Here is a 15480-nt window from a genome sequence, read left to right as displayed (position 1 = left end):
TACGTCCTTCAGCTATTTCCTGTGATGCCCAGAGATCGCAATCCTGACAGGGAGTCAGGGTTCACAGGTCATGTCAGGCTTAAAAAGATCACAACCGCTCGAGGGTGGGGGCGTGGAGCAGAGCAGGGAGACCACCTGGAGGCTACTGTGATGTAAGAGCCAAGACGGGCTCCCTGTCTTCCTCCCAGCCTGTGAGGGCGAACACAAGGCAAGTGCTCAGAAACTGCGAAGCAGACAACAGTACCTGGTTTCTAAGGAAGAGTGTATTCAGATCAATACCTGAGGCCAACACACCGCCGTCTGCAGCCCTCTCCTTTACCCGTAAGAAGGCAGGGCTAGGACGGTGCGGAAGGCCCAGGGCTCCAGCAGGCAGAAGACACCTTATTCCCACAGCAAGGTCACAGCCAGCAGAGGTTTTCCTAAGGATTCTCTGCGGTTTGACCACCTCCGCCCACCCCCGCAACCCCATCCAATCCGGGAAAAACAAGGGCAAGTATAGCGAGTCCAGCTTCAGGCCCAGGAAAAGTCACTGACATCTGCACCCATTGCACAATGATCTTTACACGCAGCACGCTCAAGAGGAAACTTCGAGAGAAGGAATGTTACCTGCCATTCCAGTAAACAAAGACTGCTGCCTATCTTTCCAGTAAGTGGGGATGGAGCCATCACCCCCTGCAGCCACAGCCCCACCCCCAGGGTGCAGGCCGAGGGGAGCGTACAGAAAAGGGAGGCTTTCTGTGCTCCAGGCACCGGCCCCAGAGTTAGGATGCGTATCTAAGGAATAACGTTCAATGAGCCCAGATTCTTGCATCTTCTCCAAGAGAGAAAAGCTCTAAAATCATGAACTGGAGGGGTCTGTTTTTGTGACGAGCAGTCATCTTTGATGTTCAACTACATTTTTTTTTAACAAAAGCTCCCCTATATCCTGACTCCTCCCCTAACTCTTTGGAGCGGTTCCTCAGAGCGATCTGAGAGGCTGTCTCCCGGCTTAGGTCCTCAGTAAGGTCCCCAAATAAAATTGAACTTGCAGCTTTCAGGTTGTGTGTTTTCCTTCAGCCCACCGTTCTGGACATCAACAAAGGGACCCAGAGCCAACGTCCGTCCTCGCTTGAACTCTACCAGGATCTGCAGCCGTGGTACCAGCAGGGCCCCCTTGGGTCCCACCGCCTCCGCAGAGGGTCCAGAGGAATTTAGCTGCATCTCTTCTGGTCTTGGATTTCCCGTTATTGGCTGATGATCCTAAGTTTTATTTGGTAGTGAGTAACGTCCTCACTGGAGGTGGAGGTTTTCCTTGAACTTAGTTTCTAGAAGCCGGACCTGGGTCACCCAGATGAACAACACTGGGAAGATTTTGCTCAGGAGAAAAACACTGGTGTGGAATCCTTCAAATTAGAGAGGCTTCTAAATTGGTAAATTTTTAGAGAGGTCTCATTATAAACAGGTATTTTATTTGTACCTATGAAAAGACCAAAGTAGAAGGTGGATACAAAAAAATATAACAGCTAAATTTATTTAGAACTCCCTTAGTTTAAAATAAATAAACAATGGCAACAAAAATGGTTTGGGACGCTACATTTGTAGTCTCAGTTTCCCCTCAGTGGGTCTTAGAGATGCTAATAAAAACATTAGATCAGGAGTTCCCTTGCGGTGAAGTGGGTTAAGGATCCTGCACTGTCGCTCTGTGGCTCAGGTCACTGCTGTGGTGTGGGTTTGAGCCCTGCTGCAGGTGAGGCCAAAAAAACAAACCAAAAAAAAAAACCCATTAGATCAGTTGTCAATTAGGTTAATTAACAGATGAACTAGAAAAAAAAAAACTAAAGGGAAAGTCTAGAGACTTCTTCCCAAAAGAGGGTAATTTTTATTTTCTTTTTGCATTTAGAAATTCCCAGGCTAGGGGTTGAATCAGAGCTACAGCTGCCACCCTGTGTATGCCACATCCACAGCAACGCTGGATCCCCAAAACACTGAGTGAAGCCAGGGGTTGAACCTGCATCCTCATGGATACTGGTCAGATTCATTTCCACTGTGCCACAATGGGAACTCTCAAAAAGCCGGCTATTTTAAAGAGACTTGTCCCACAAGGATAAAAATCTTGAGGTGGTTAAGAAATAGGATAGATAAAACAGATATTAATGGAGTTAAAACAAAAGTTTTGATACAATACTACCTAAGGTTGGCTGGTCAAAGGGGGACCCTCTACAATTTCCCAATATTAAAGAACCGCAAACAAGTCCACCCTATTTACCCCAGTTTAAAGTACATACATACTTAAAGACTGCTAGGGAGTTCCCGTCATGGCTCAGTGGTTAATGAATAAGACTGGGAACCATGAGGTTGTGTGTTCGATCCCTGGCCTCGCTCAGTGGGTTAAGGATGTGGCGTTGCCACGAGCTGTGGTTTAGGTCCCAGACATGGCTCGGATCCCTCATTGTTGTGGCTGTGGTGTAGGCCGGCGGCTACAGCTCCAATTCAACCCCTAGCCTGGGATCCTGCATATGCCAAGGGAGAGGCCCTAGAAAAGGGAAAAAGACCAAAAAAAAAAAGGCTGCTGGAAAATTTCACTGAGATACCTGAGCAGCAACTGCTTGGGGCAACAGGCCAGTTAATCAAATTAAAAAATTGAGAAAAAGTCCTGAATCCCTTGGCTTATTAACCACTCCTTGGGGACCCCAAAACCTTTTATGCAAAAGTGCATTAAATGGAGGTCCCCTTGTGGTGCAGCGGAAACAAATGTGACCGGTATCCATGACAATGCCTGTTCAATCCCTGGCCTCGCTCAATGGGTCGGGGATCCAGCATTGTTATGGCTGCGGCTGTGGTGTAGGCTGGCAGCTGCAGCTCAGATTCTGCCCCTTGCCTGGGAACCTCCATATGCCTCGGGTGTGAAAAAAGGAAAAAGAAAAAAAGATTTCTCAGACTCCCTGTAACATCAAGATTGGTTGATGAGATCCCAACAGAGGCTAAAGTTAAAGTTATAACAGCTAACAGAATTGAGATGAAAATTTATAAAAATTGATATATTTGAATGGGTTTTATATAAGATGGTAACCTCTCTTTCACCAATTACATCATGGGATGAGCACGTGGTCTCACTGGGGAATGCTTCCCCTGCCTGGTATAAGACAGGGCACATAGGAGTTCCCGTCCTGGCGCAGTGGTTAACGAATTCTACTAGGAACCATGAGGTTGCGGGTTCAGTCCCTGCCCTTGCTCAGTGGGTTAACGATCCGGCATTGCCGTGAGCTGTGGTGTAGGTTGTAGACGCGGCTCGGATCCCGCGTTGCTGTGGCTCTGGCATAGGCTGGCAGCTACAGCTCCGATTAGACCCCTAGCCTGGGAACCTCCATATGCCGCGGGAGCGGCCCAAAAAATAGCAAAAAGACAAAAAAAAAAAAAAAAAAAAAAAAAAAAAAGACAGGGCACATAAATCTGCTCCTCGGGCAATAGTGACTAAACTTACCAAGGGATATCAATAGGGTTACCTGAGCCCACACAATAAGAAATAAAACTGGGAGATAATATTCAGGGGCCAATACAAACAATAATGGACATTTTTTGCCCCTAGGGTTAATGGGTTTAATTTACACTCAGAAAGAGGGCCTTTGTTGAATGCCTTGTGCAAACTTCTAAAGGCGTGATAAACTGAATCCTAAAGTTCTAGAACATATAACTCTTTATTCCAGTGTAGCTGGAAATATTAATGATTTTTTAAAAAAGCAAATAAGGAGTTCCCATTGTGGCGCAATGGTTAAGGAATCCGACTAGGAACCATGAGGTTGAGGGTTCGATCCCTGGCCTTGCTCAGTGGGTTAAGGATCCAGCGTTGCTGTGAGCTGTGGTGTAGGTCACAGACGTGGCTCGGATCCCACGTTGCTGTGGCTCTGGCCTAGGCCGGTGGCTACAGCTCTGATTGGACCCCTAGCCTGGGAACCTCCATATGCCAAGGGAGAGGCCCTAGAAAAGGGAAAAAGACAAAAAAAAAAGCAAATTAAAGAAAATGTACTTGGACAAATCAATCTTCCAGTATCATTTAGGTGGCAGACCAAGTTCTCTGGGGAATTAAAAGCAACTGCCTTTGTCTTGCAAACCTCCACAAATCAGGTACAGAAATAGAGCCCAAGAGGACCTGAGACTGAGGCCAACTGGCTCAGTCAGATAGAACCTGAACTGTCCTCTCCACAAGAGAGAAAAAGAGGCTTTCTAAAAACTCAATCTGCTACAAAGGCTCTCTCACCAAAGCTAATTCACAGCTTCCTTAAGGAATGAGCAAGGACAAATACCAATCTTAAAAGTCTTTTCTGCAAATAGTGGAACGCTTCAGTCATCTGAACAAATAAATTTAAATTATTTCAATCATTATCTACAAACTAGTAAATTTATAATGCAATAGTTGATTCACGGCTGTTTTGAAATGAACCTATGAGAACTTTAGTTATGTCTATGTGTACATTATACATATGATGCCTTTTTTTTTTTTTTTTTTTTTTTTCTTTTTAGGGCCGAATGTGCGACAATATGGAGGTTCCCAGGCTAGGAGTCAAATCAGAGCTACAGCTGCCTGCCTACACCACAGCCACAGCAACGCAGGATCTAAGCCTTGCCGGTGACCTCACCACAGCTCACCGCAGCACTGGATCCTTAACCCACTGAACGAGGCCAGGGATCAAACCCACATCCTCATGATCCCAGCCAGGTTCCTTACCTCTGAACCACAATGGGAACTCCAACATAGGTTGTCTTAACTCCAGATATTATCAAAATTACACTGACAGTTTACTTTAATAGAGCACTTAATTTAACTGACTTAAAAGTAAGCACAAATTGAATACTCTTAAATATAATAAAAACTAACCACCCCCCAAAAAAACACCTAAACCCAAAAATTTCAAGCTCATGTGATCTGGGAAAATATCCAATATTAAATTAATATTTGGTACTAAAGTTTAAATTTGTTGGTTTAATTAATAGACATGTCTTGCTTTTATTGACCTAGGTTTAATGAAAGTTAAATAGGTTACATTATCTTACACCATTCATTAAGAAAACTAGCTTGAAATGACGGCTGACTTGGTCTAAAGTCCCAAGGAGTTTTCAAGAGTAATCTTAAACTGCAGTAACAATACTGGAGCCTTAGCCAGTTGCATCATAAAGGAATTCCTCATGAGTAATCTAAACACAATTTTAATTCAAAGGATACAAATGGGGCAAGAACTTTTAGATAAACTGTTTAGGAACAATTATGTTTTATGGTATATTTACTTAAAAATAGTTTCTCTACCAAAACTTACAAACAACTCAACAAATAACCCAAACGGGAAAAAAAAAACAACCAAACAACTCAAGTGAAAAATGGGCAGAAGACTTAAACAGAAATTCTTCCAAAGAAAACACAGGGATAGCCAATAGGCACAAGAGGAAATGCTCAACATCACTAATTATTAGGGAAATGCAAATCAAAACTACAGGGAGGTACCACCTCACAGCAGTGAGAATGGCCATCATTAACAAGTCTATAAATAACAAAGGCTAGAGAGGTGGTGGAGAAAAGGAAACACAACTTCACTACTGGTGGGAATGTAAATGGTACAACCACTATAGGGAGGTCCCTCAGAAAACTAAATAAAGAACTACTGTATGATCCAGCAATCCCACTCCTGGGCATATATCTGAACAAACTATAATTCAAAGAGATACATGCACCCCTACGTTTATAGCAGCACTATTCACAATAGCCAAGACATGGAAACAACCTAAATGTCCATTAACAGATAAGAAGATGTGGTACAGGAGTTCCAGACGTGGCTCAGTGGTTAACGAATCCGACTAGGAACCATGAGGTTGGGAGTTCGATCCCTGGCCTTACTCAGTGGGTTAAGGATCTAGCGAAGCTGTGAGCTGTGGTGTATGTTACAGATGGGGCTTAGATCCCAAGATGCTGTGGCTGTGGCGTGGACCTGCGGCTGTAGCTCCAATCCAACCCCTGGCCTGGGAAACTCCATATGCCCCAGGTACAGCCCTAAAAAGCCCTCAAAAGACAAAAGAGGAGTTCCCGTCGTGGCTCAGTTAACGAGTCCGACTAGGAACCATGAGGTTGGGGGTTCCATCCCTGCCCTTCCTCCGTGGGTTAACAATTTGGCGTTGCCCTGAGCTGTGGTGTAGGTTGCAGATGCAACTCAGATCCCGTGTTGCTATGGCTCTGGTTGTAGGCCAGTGGCTACAGCTCCGATTCGACCCCTAGCCTGGGAACCTCCATATGCTGTGGGAGCGGCCCAAGAAATGGCAAAAAGACAAAAAAATTTAAAAATTAAAAAAAATAAAATAAAAAGACAAAAGACCAAAAAAAATTAAAAATAAAAAATAAAAATAGCATCTCCAAATGTTTGGTGACTTAAGACTGTAGAGTTTTGCTAAGTTAAATTAAGTAATGGAAATTTATTAAGTGTCTAGATCATTCCCAAATAAAATAACACTGAAACATTAAGTATTCATCGTAGGAATGTGCCCTGAGGGACTCCCGGGCACACAAGCCTTTCTGGGCCCCCCATTGCTTGTTTTTAGGGGCTAAGCTTCAGCCTCCACGACCTTCCCTGGGTTCCAAAGGGCAGGTTCAAACAGCTGCTAATCGGGGAAGGGAGGGGATGCAGACAGAAAGGAGGAGCAGTCTGGAAACAATGGGGCAGCCTTGGGGCAGGGTCCTGGTTCCCCCTCAAGGGATACACATAATGATGGAGGCATCAGGAACAGACGGAAATGAATACTTGCCAGCCCTTGCTTGTGATTCTCCCCTGCTTGATCGCACCCTGCACACCACTGCTGACAATTAAAGATCAGGCACCCTGAACACAATTGCCTGTGGGTTCAAGACGGCTAAGCACCTGATGTTGTTCAGCAACTCTCCTAGTTTGTCCTAATCTCTGATCTACATGCCTTTCCTTTGTGTCATTATTCTAGGAAAGGTCAAGACTGAATCACCCAGAAGACCACCAGCAGGATCACAGGGAGATCTCTCCATGCCAGCTTCCACGACCAAGATTCCCCCGAAAGAAAGGGGAGTGCATGTTTGTACCAACCTTGATTCTTATCTGATACCCTGATTGTCTCCTCTTAGACTATAAAACTCCCCCCAGTTTTTCCCCAAGCCCAAAAGGGCAAGGTTTTAGGGCATCAGCACTGGTGGACAGAGGCTGAGTTTCTGCAACAATGACACACGGAAAATTTTTCTAGAAAAAAAAGCACACGTTTTGAGTTCCCTGGTGGCCTAGTGGTTAAGGATCCAGCATTGTCACTGCTGTGGCGGTGGTTCAATCCCTGGCCTAGGAACTTCCACATCCCTCAGGTACAGTGGGAAAAAAAAAAGCACACGTTTTCTAGAAATCATCAAGAGTATTTGTGATTTTGCCAATCTACAGAATAATAATATGAAAGACAATTTATAATTGCTTACTTCTTAGTTTTTACTAAAATTAAGGTTTTAAGAAGACAGGAATCCTTGGAGTCCCCATCATGGCGCAGCAGAAACAAATCTGACTAGGATCCATGAGGTTGTAGGTTGGATCCCTGGCCTCCCTCAGTGAGTTAAGGATCTGGCTTTGCCATGAGCTGTGCTGTAGGTCACAGACGCAGCTTAGATCTAGCATTGCTGTGGCTGTGGTGTAGGCCGGCAGCTGCAGCTCCGATTAGACCCCTAGCCTGGGAACCTCCATGTGCCAAGAGTGGGACCCTAAAAAGACAAAAGATTAAAAAAAAAAAAAAAAAAAAAAAAAGAGGACAGGAATTGTAGTTAATACATTAATTCTAGTTAATGCAATTGACACAACAACAGCTTGTAAGGCAAACATCTTTTATCAAAGGAAAAGGAGAGGAAAAAAAGAAAAAAAAAGCAATAGGATAAAATAGAAAGTTACAAAAGCTTGCTCTGTGGAAACAGAACCTTGTAAAGAGTTCTGTACAGATTCAGGACTGGCTAAGATTAAATAAAGTTAAATTGAGTAAATGAATTTCACTATTAAAAGTAAGCTAGGAATTCCCATTGTGACTCAGCAGTAATGAACCTGACTAGAATCCATGAGGACACAGGTTCAATCCCTGGCCTTGATCAGTTCGTTAAGGATCGGTGTTGCTGTCAGCTATGGTGTAGGTCTCCGACGAGGCTCTGATCTGGTGTGGCTGTGGCGTAGGCCAGAAGCTGCAACTCCAATTTGACCCCTAGCCTGGGAACTTTCATGTGCCTCAGGTATGGCCCTAAAAAGACAAAAAAAAAAAAAAAGAAAGAAAGAAAGAAAGAAAGAAAAAAAAAAGTAAGCTAGCATGGGAGTTCCCACTGTGGTGCGATGGGATCCAAAGTGTCTCAGAAGCACCAAGACCTGGGTTCAATCCATGGTACCGCTTAGTGGGTTAAGGATCTTGTGTTGCCTGTGAGTTGTGGTGTAGGTCTCAGAGGTGGCTGTGATCTGGCGTTCCTGTGACTGCAGCTCCAATTCGACCCCTAGGCTGGGAACTTCCACATGCCAAGGGAAAGGCCCTAAGAAAAAAAAAAAATCCTACTTTCTTATTAGAGCCTGAATAAATAAAAATTAATGTGATCATTCTGTTTGTTTCGCAAGCACTTAGGGTCATCATTTGAGAAAAACTGGGATCTTTTCAAATTCTAAGCCCATGGAGTTCCCATCTTAGCTCAGTGGTTAACGAATCTGACCAGGAACATGAGGTTTCAGGTTTGATCCCTGGCCTCCCTCAGTGGGTTAAGGATCTGGCTTTGCCGTGAGCTGTGGTGTAGGTCGCTGACAGGACTCGGATCTCACTTTGCTGTGGCTGTGGTGTAGGCTGGCGGCAACAGCTCAGGTTCGACCCCCAGCCTGGGAACCTCCATATGCCATGGAGCGGCCCTAGAAAGACAAAAAGACAGAAACAAACAAATCAATACATAGTTAAATTCTAAGCCCTGCCAATTGAATTCCTTTCTGATGAGAGACTGAACCCAAACTGACACTCTAATCTGGGCCTCTAGAGTGTTTGAAATTTAAGGTGTTGCTCACCTTTGTACAGAAGCATTTGCTAGGTCACAGGTCTATTAAACCTAAGAAGCTCCAGGGAACACCTGCAACATACCCCGTACCCAGATCTGGACTTCTTCTAACAGCCTCTCAAAAAGGGAACCGACGGTCTTGGAGAAATGGCTGGTTCCAGAGCTGGGGCATGGAAGACACAAAAACGAACCTAGAGCATTTTCCAATACCAGGAAGTAAGGAAATGCCTGTTGGGGGTGGGGTGTCACTTTCTGGGTTTTTGTTTTTGTTTTTTTTTAGGGCCGCACCCTCGGGGCATCGAAGTTCCCAGCCTAGGGGCTGAGTTGGAGCTGCAGCTGCCAGGCTATACCTCAGCCACAGCAGCACGGGATCCGAGCCATGTCTGTGGCCTATACCACAGCTCAGGGCAATGCTGGATCCTTAACCCGCTGAGTGGGGCTAGGGATCGAACCCACAACCTCACGGATACTGGCTGGGTTCGTCATCGCTGAGCCACAACACGAACTCCCAGCAATTTTATTCTTGTTGAAAAATTCAAGCCCCTTGAATTTACCTCTGGGTTGGGGTGGCATTTTAGGAGCCAAGATAGAACACATCTTGCTGGGGGAGAGAAAAGACACAGATCTAAGTAGGAAACGAGAACACAATGAGTAGTTTGTAGCTTCAGGAAACAGCCAAGCCGCAAGGATGGATCTCTACTGCAGCAACCAGGTGAGTCGGTGGGCCCTGGGGTGCTGCCTCTGTATCTGGGGAGGCCCTGGGATGCTGGCTCTGTATCTGGGCGAGCCCTGGGATGCTGGCTCTGTATCTGGGAGGGCCCTGGGGTGCTGGCTCTGTATCTGGGCGTGTGTAAACACTGCTCGGGTCTGCTCGCAGCTTCCATTCTCCACGGCAGCGGTGAACAGGCTGGCATGGCAGTAACAGAACTATTCGATTTGGGTACGATGGAAATGCTACCAATGGATTTTTAACTACACTTAGCCTCCTGCTTTCCAGTGTCGGACGCGCACGTTTCGTTGGAGGTAACTATGGCCTGAGGTCTTCTGGAAGGACATACAACAGTACCTCCACGCTATGAAACAGGACAAATGGATCAGAAAGGCTATAAATCAAAGTGGATGACAGTTTGCGGAACGCTTCACTTCTGAGTCACATAAGAAACCCAAGTATTCTCAGCACGCACTTAACACTCTGTGCTCTTACCCTGGCACTTTCGACTCGATGAATCAAACCAGATCCTTCCCATCCAAACTCCTATCGTCTCCAGTCCCTGGAAGAAACTGTCATCCAGAGGGATGAAGGGACTTCAGCAAAAACAGAAAATGAGGAGTTCCCGTCGTGGCACAGCGGAAACAAAGCCGGCTAGAAACCATGAGGTTGCAGGTTCGGTCCCTGGCCTTGCTCAGCGGGTTAAGGATCCAGCGTTGCTGTGAGCTGTCGTGTAGGCCGGCAGCTGTAGGTCCGATTTGACCCCTAGTCTGGGAACCCCCATATGCCTCGAGCATGGCCCTAAAAAGCAAAAAAAAAAAAAAAAAAAAAAAAAAAAGTAGAAAATGAAGAAACGGCAGCGTTTATTACAACCAAGTTAAGCCCAGACTCCTCTACTCCCTATCAACACACACACTCTCTTCACGTCTCTGCCTTTACAGTGAGCTGCTCTGTGAACAGGGAGGGAAAATGTGAGACAAGTGGGATGGAGCGGGGAGGGAGAGGAAAAAAAAATTAAACTTCAATAAAGTTCAATGTGGTCTTTTTGCCCCAGCTATTTTTAATTTATTTTTGTGAATTCTCAGCCTCTTCCTCTACAAATACGAAACCCAGGTACAACCACGATGCAAAACAGGATGGAGAGTCCTAGAGAACTAAATACAGAACTACCTTATAAGCCAGCAATCCCACTCCTGGGCATATGTTCAGACAAAAAACTTTAAGTCCAAAAGACACATGTACCCCGACGTTCACAGCACTACTGTTCACAATAACCAAGACACAGAAACAACCCAAGGGTCCCTCAGCAGATGAACGGATTAAAAAGACATGGCACATTTGTAAAGGGGAATACTATCCGCCATAAAGAGAAGAAGAATGGCACTTGCAGCCGCGTGGATGGACCCAGAGACTCTCTACTAAGTGAAGTAAGTCAGGAAGAGAAAGGCAAATACTACGTGATCTCACTTACATGTGGAATCTAAAATACGGCACAAATGAACCTGTCTACAGAACAGAGACAGACTCACAGACCTAGAGGACGAGGGCGGAGGGGGCGGGACTGGGACAGACGAGCGTTTGGGGTCAGAAGACGCAAACCATCGTTCTCAGCACGATAAACAACAAGGTCCTCCTGTCCAGCCCAGGGAACCCCGGCCCGTCTCCTGGGATAGACCATGACGGAAAGGACAGAAAAGAAGAATGTGTGTGTACACCTGACTGAGTCCCTTTACTGCACAGCAGAGCCTGGAACGATAAAACTGTAAGTCAACTATAATTAAAAACAGAGGCAACTCCAGTCTCCCAGCCCCAGCCCCACCCCACAAGGTTCAGGGTGAGCATCAAATGAGACTGCAGGTAAAAGCAAGCCCCTTGCACACAGCAAGCACTTACCACGGTTAATGGCCATGTCCCTTTATTACGCTGCGGACCTGAACACCTTGTCTTAAGGCATTCCAAACGAATACGGCATGGTGGCGGGAAAAGGGTAAAATGAGACACTTCCTGCTCCCTTTCTAAGGATTTTTCTACGGCCCGGTAACTTCTCTCTCCCCTCTTTCCCCCTAGGGTCAGGTCCGGGTGGGGCCAGGGCCAGGCTGTGCAGGACAGGGAGACAGGGGACCTACCTCCCTCGAAAAGGTGTCCCACGTGGGGGTACCTCTCAGGCAGTCTTTCCTCTCTCCTTGTAAGACCCTCAGCTCAAGCGTCCTCCGAGGGAGATCACAGGGCTTGCTGCTCTCTAGAGACTCCCAATCTTATCCTCCCACTTATGAACTCAGCGCCCCTGTAATCACAGAACTACCTAAAGCTACCTGCCCCAAACACTACCTTCCAGCCAATCACTGCTCTGAAGAGTAACCAGTCTTTTCAGCTGCAAGCCCAAGGGACTGAGATAGGGATCAGCATTGTCCACGGGGCTTCTGATCTCGCCAAGACTTCACCCCAGGCTGCTTGCCGAAAACAAAACTTCTTCACTGAAATCAGGGCCAGGGCAGTGCCTCTGCTTTGCCCACACCCCCCCCCCCAGTCTACACCGCAGAACACCCCCAACTTTCAATGCTGCGGTTCTCTGTATATTTCCTTTCTTCCTACAAACAACCTAACTATGTGGCTCGAGACACGGTCTCCCAGTGAAGCAGAATACCTGCTTCCAAAACACTGCAGGGGGCGAGGGGACTATCATGAGAAGGGGGAGTGAGAGGGAATGGGTTTTTAGGGGAGAGGATCATGCACATGTGACGGCCGAACAAACTGTCCACTCTGAATAGGTGTGAACTGTACAATGCGTGAATTCTAAGTCATGAAGCTGCTGTTGGGGAAAAACATGAGGCCCAGATCATCCAGACACTCTGTCAATATTGGTGAACTGGGAACTGATTTTTTACGGGATAGACTTCAGCTTCCTACAGGTCTAGATATCCTATCACCTCCAGAGAAGATGGCCATTCAGGTTCTTTAATTTGCACCAAAAGATCTCAACCCTCACCTCTCACCCCAGTAGGCAACACAGAATAAAGCGTCCCGCTTGACAGAACCTTCACCTGCTGCCAAACACACCTGAGAGAAATACCGGGTGTCTGTCCAAAGAGCCCGAGGTCCACCCACTCCGCTACACAAATCTCGATTTCGTCCCCAGCAAGCCCCAAACCATCCAACGGCAGCCTCAGCAGCCAACAAGGGCCTCTCATAGGACACAGCGAGGAAAGCGACCACCACAGCAAGCTGTCCTAGAACACGTGCCACTGCATGGTCTATGGGGCGGGCACCCAGGAGGCGCTCCCACCGCCATTCTTCAGTCTCCTCTGCATCCTGCTGTGATGCCAGACTTGCCAGCAGAAGCAGGCGCTGGGAGAAGCTTCTCCAAGGACATGGTATATTTCCTGCCTGAATTCTCCTCTTCCCTTTTTATTTTAGCCTCCAGGATGTAATTTAACCTGCTCCCCACATCCGTTCCAATGTGCTCCCCCACAGGGACTCTAGAGGTATTTTATTTTCCATCTCTTCTCCTCAAAGCTTCATGAATGCTTAATAAATATAAATGCTGAGGAGTTCCCATTGCGCCTCAGGGGTAACAAACCCAACTAGTATTCATGACGATGAGGGTTCGATACCTGGCCCTGCCCAGTGGGTTAAGGATCCGGCATTGCTGTGGCTGTTGTGCAGGGATCTGACTCCTAGCCTGGGAACTTCCACATGGCACACATGTGAAAAAATAAATAAATAAATGCAGAAATCCATTTTGGATGTAAGTGCATTTTAATACCATTTGGATGCAAAAAAAAAAAGTGTTTTTCAAGGGAACTCTTGCTGAATGCCCAGGATGGAACAAAGATGACCAATAAATATTTGTTACTATGAATATGCTTTTTTTTTCTGAAAGTGGAATGAGCTTTTATAGTTCTACTATTAAGCAAGAAATGTAATTCACCTTTACCAGTATTTTTTTAACTGTTTGCTAGATTTAAAATCTCATTTCTTTTGCCATATAGTTTCTGTATTCTCATGTCTTCAGTATTATCTTAAACAAATATTGTAATAAGCCAGTTAATTTTTGTAGTTAGTTATTAAAAGTCAACTACCCACAGAAAAATTACAAAAGGGAGCTCAGTAACTTTAGCAAAACATCCAAAGTTGTGGACAAACTTTATGTCCTGGGGAGAAGAAAAAGACGTAGAATATATTGGTTAATCCCTTTAAAAGTATTAACATCAACAAATTTCTCTCCCACTTCCATCCTCAGTAAGTTTTTATCCATCCAATATCAACTGTAGCTTTACACAATTGGGAAAAAGCCAGAGTTTTACCAACCAGCTCTTTACATACACCCTACCAGACATGGAATCAGCTGCCCCAAGGCATTGTTTCCTGAGAAAGAGTCAAAATTTTCGGTCTGGGACCCCTAGACTGGGAACATCCATGTGCCACGGGTGCAGCCCTAAAAAAAAAAAAGACAAAGAGACCAAAAAAAAAAAAAAAAAAAAAAATGTGTTATCTGGAGTTCCCTCTGTGGCACAAGGGGATCTGAGCACTGGGATGCTGGTTTGATCCCCTCCAGCACAGTGGGTTGTGAATCCTGTGTTGCTGCAGCTGCAGCTTAGGAAGCAAGTGCAGCTCAGATCCGATCCCTGAACCAGAACTCTGTGTGCCTCGTGGTGGCCAAGAAAAAGAACACAAAATGAAACGAAAAAAAATTTTTTTCAGTCTGTTTCAGACTCACTTTCAAGTGAAACTGGAAGGAACTAATGAAAACCTAATCATTTCAGTAGTACAGTTTCCTATTGTCCACCAAATGAACACGCAATACCCACGGACCTCTCAAGCCACACACATCCCAATCGGCTTTCACAATATACTTACTCAGCTTAATAACGGTTCAGTTCAACCAAGGGCTCCAATCTCAGGAACTCTTATGCTCAGAGGCAGAGCACTAACAATCATTTATATAAACGCTGAGATGAGTCAGCGGGACCAAACATACCCTGCGGAAGCAGGTCCCACTTACAACGACATCAAGCACCTGTGCTGTGCTCTCTAAACGGTGAAGACCTTTTCCAAAAACTCCCCGGCTGCTTTCCAGGCTGCCTCCGTCCAGCGTCTCCCCAGCCAGGGAGTCCGACCGCCGGGGACTCCCTCTCCGGTCTCACGCGCTTGGGACTCGGTCTGCACCGGCGCAGGACTCAGGACACAGCCCGCGCCCGGGGCAAAGTCCGGCGGGGGCGACCCTCCCCGACCGGCGCCCACGGCCCAGCCCGAAGCCCACCCCCGCGCCCGCGCGCTCCCCGCACTCACAGGCGCAGCGGCCGGCCTGGGAAAGGGCCAGCTCCGCGTTACAATCACGGTCTAGGGCGGCGGCAGCAACCCGCGCGGTCGGGGCGGCGAGGGACGAGCGCAGGGAGCCCCGACGCCGGCTTCACTTCGCACGCTTCGGGCAGTGGGCGGTGAGTGCGCAGGACCGCGGCCCCTCCCTCGCGCCCCTGGTCCTCCAGGTCAGTGCCCGCAGGCCAGCGGAAGGCGTAGCGCCGCCTGCCCGGGGCGATAAGCGCCCGGCGCCCGGGCGGAGCGCATGCAAGTGTTGTGATCGGATCCAGCTGGGCGCTGAACCGGACTGTCTCCTGCCCGCGGGGCCCGGGTCACAGAAATGAGTATCCCAGAGCATGCAGGGACAAAGCAGAAACTCCCGCCTCGAGAGCCTGTATGAAATGGACAGTGGCGATTAGCCCTGGAAACCCCAGGACGCTACCTGGGC

At 46.9% G+C, this 15480-nt stretch overlaps 1 protein-coding gene across 1 annotated transcript in view; it reads right to left on the bottom strand.

Annotated features, from left to right (window-relative positions):
• The window catches only part of ABCG2 (ATP-binding cassette, sub-family G (WHITE), member 2), a 91975-nt gene extending 77326 nt beyond the window's left edge, over positions 1–14649 (bottom strand). The window contains 1 exon segment of the mRNA NM_214010.1: positions 14592–14649. The gene's annotated coding sequence lies outside the window, so the exon portion shown is untranslated.

This window comes from Sus scrofa, chromosome 8 (genome assembly GCF_000003025.6).
Source record: "Sus scrofa isolate TJ Tabasco breed Duroc chromosome 8, Sscrofa11.1, whole genome shotgun sequence".
Taxonomy (NCBI): Eukaryota; Metazoa; Chordata; class Mammalia; order Artiodactyla; family Suidae; genus Sus; species Sus scrofa.
Note: the sequence above shows the minus strand (reverse complement) of the source record. Positions and strands in the feature narration are given on the sequence as shown.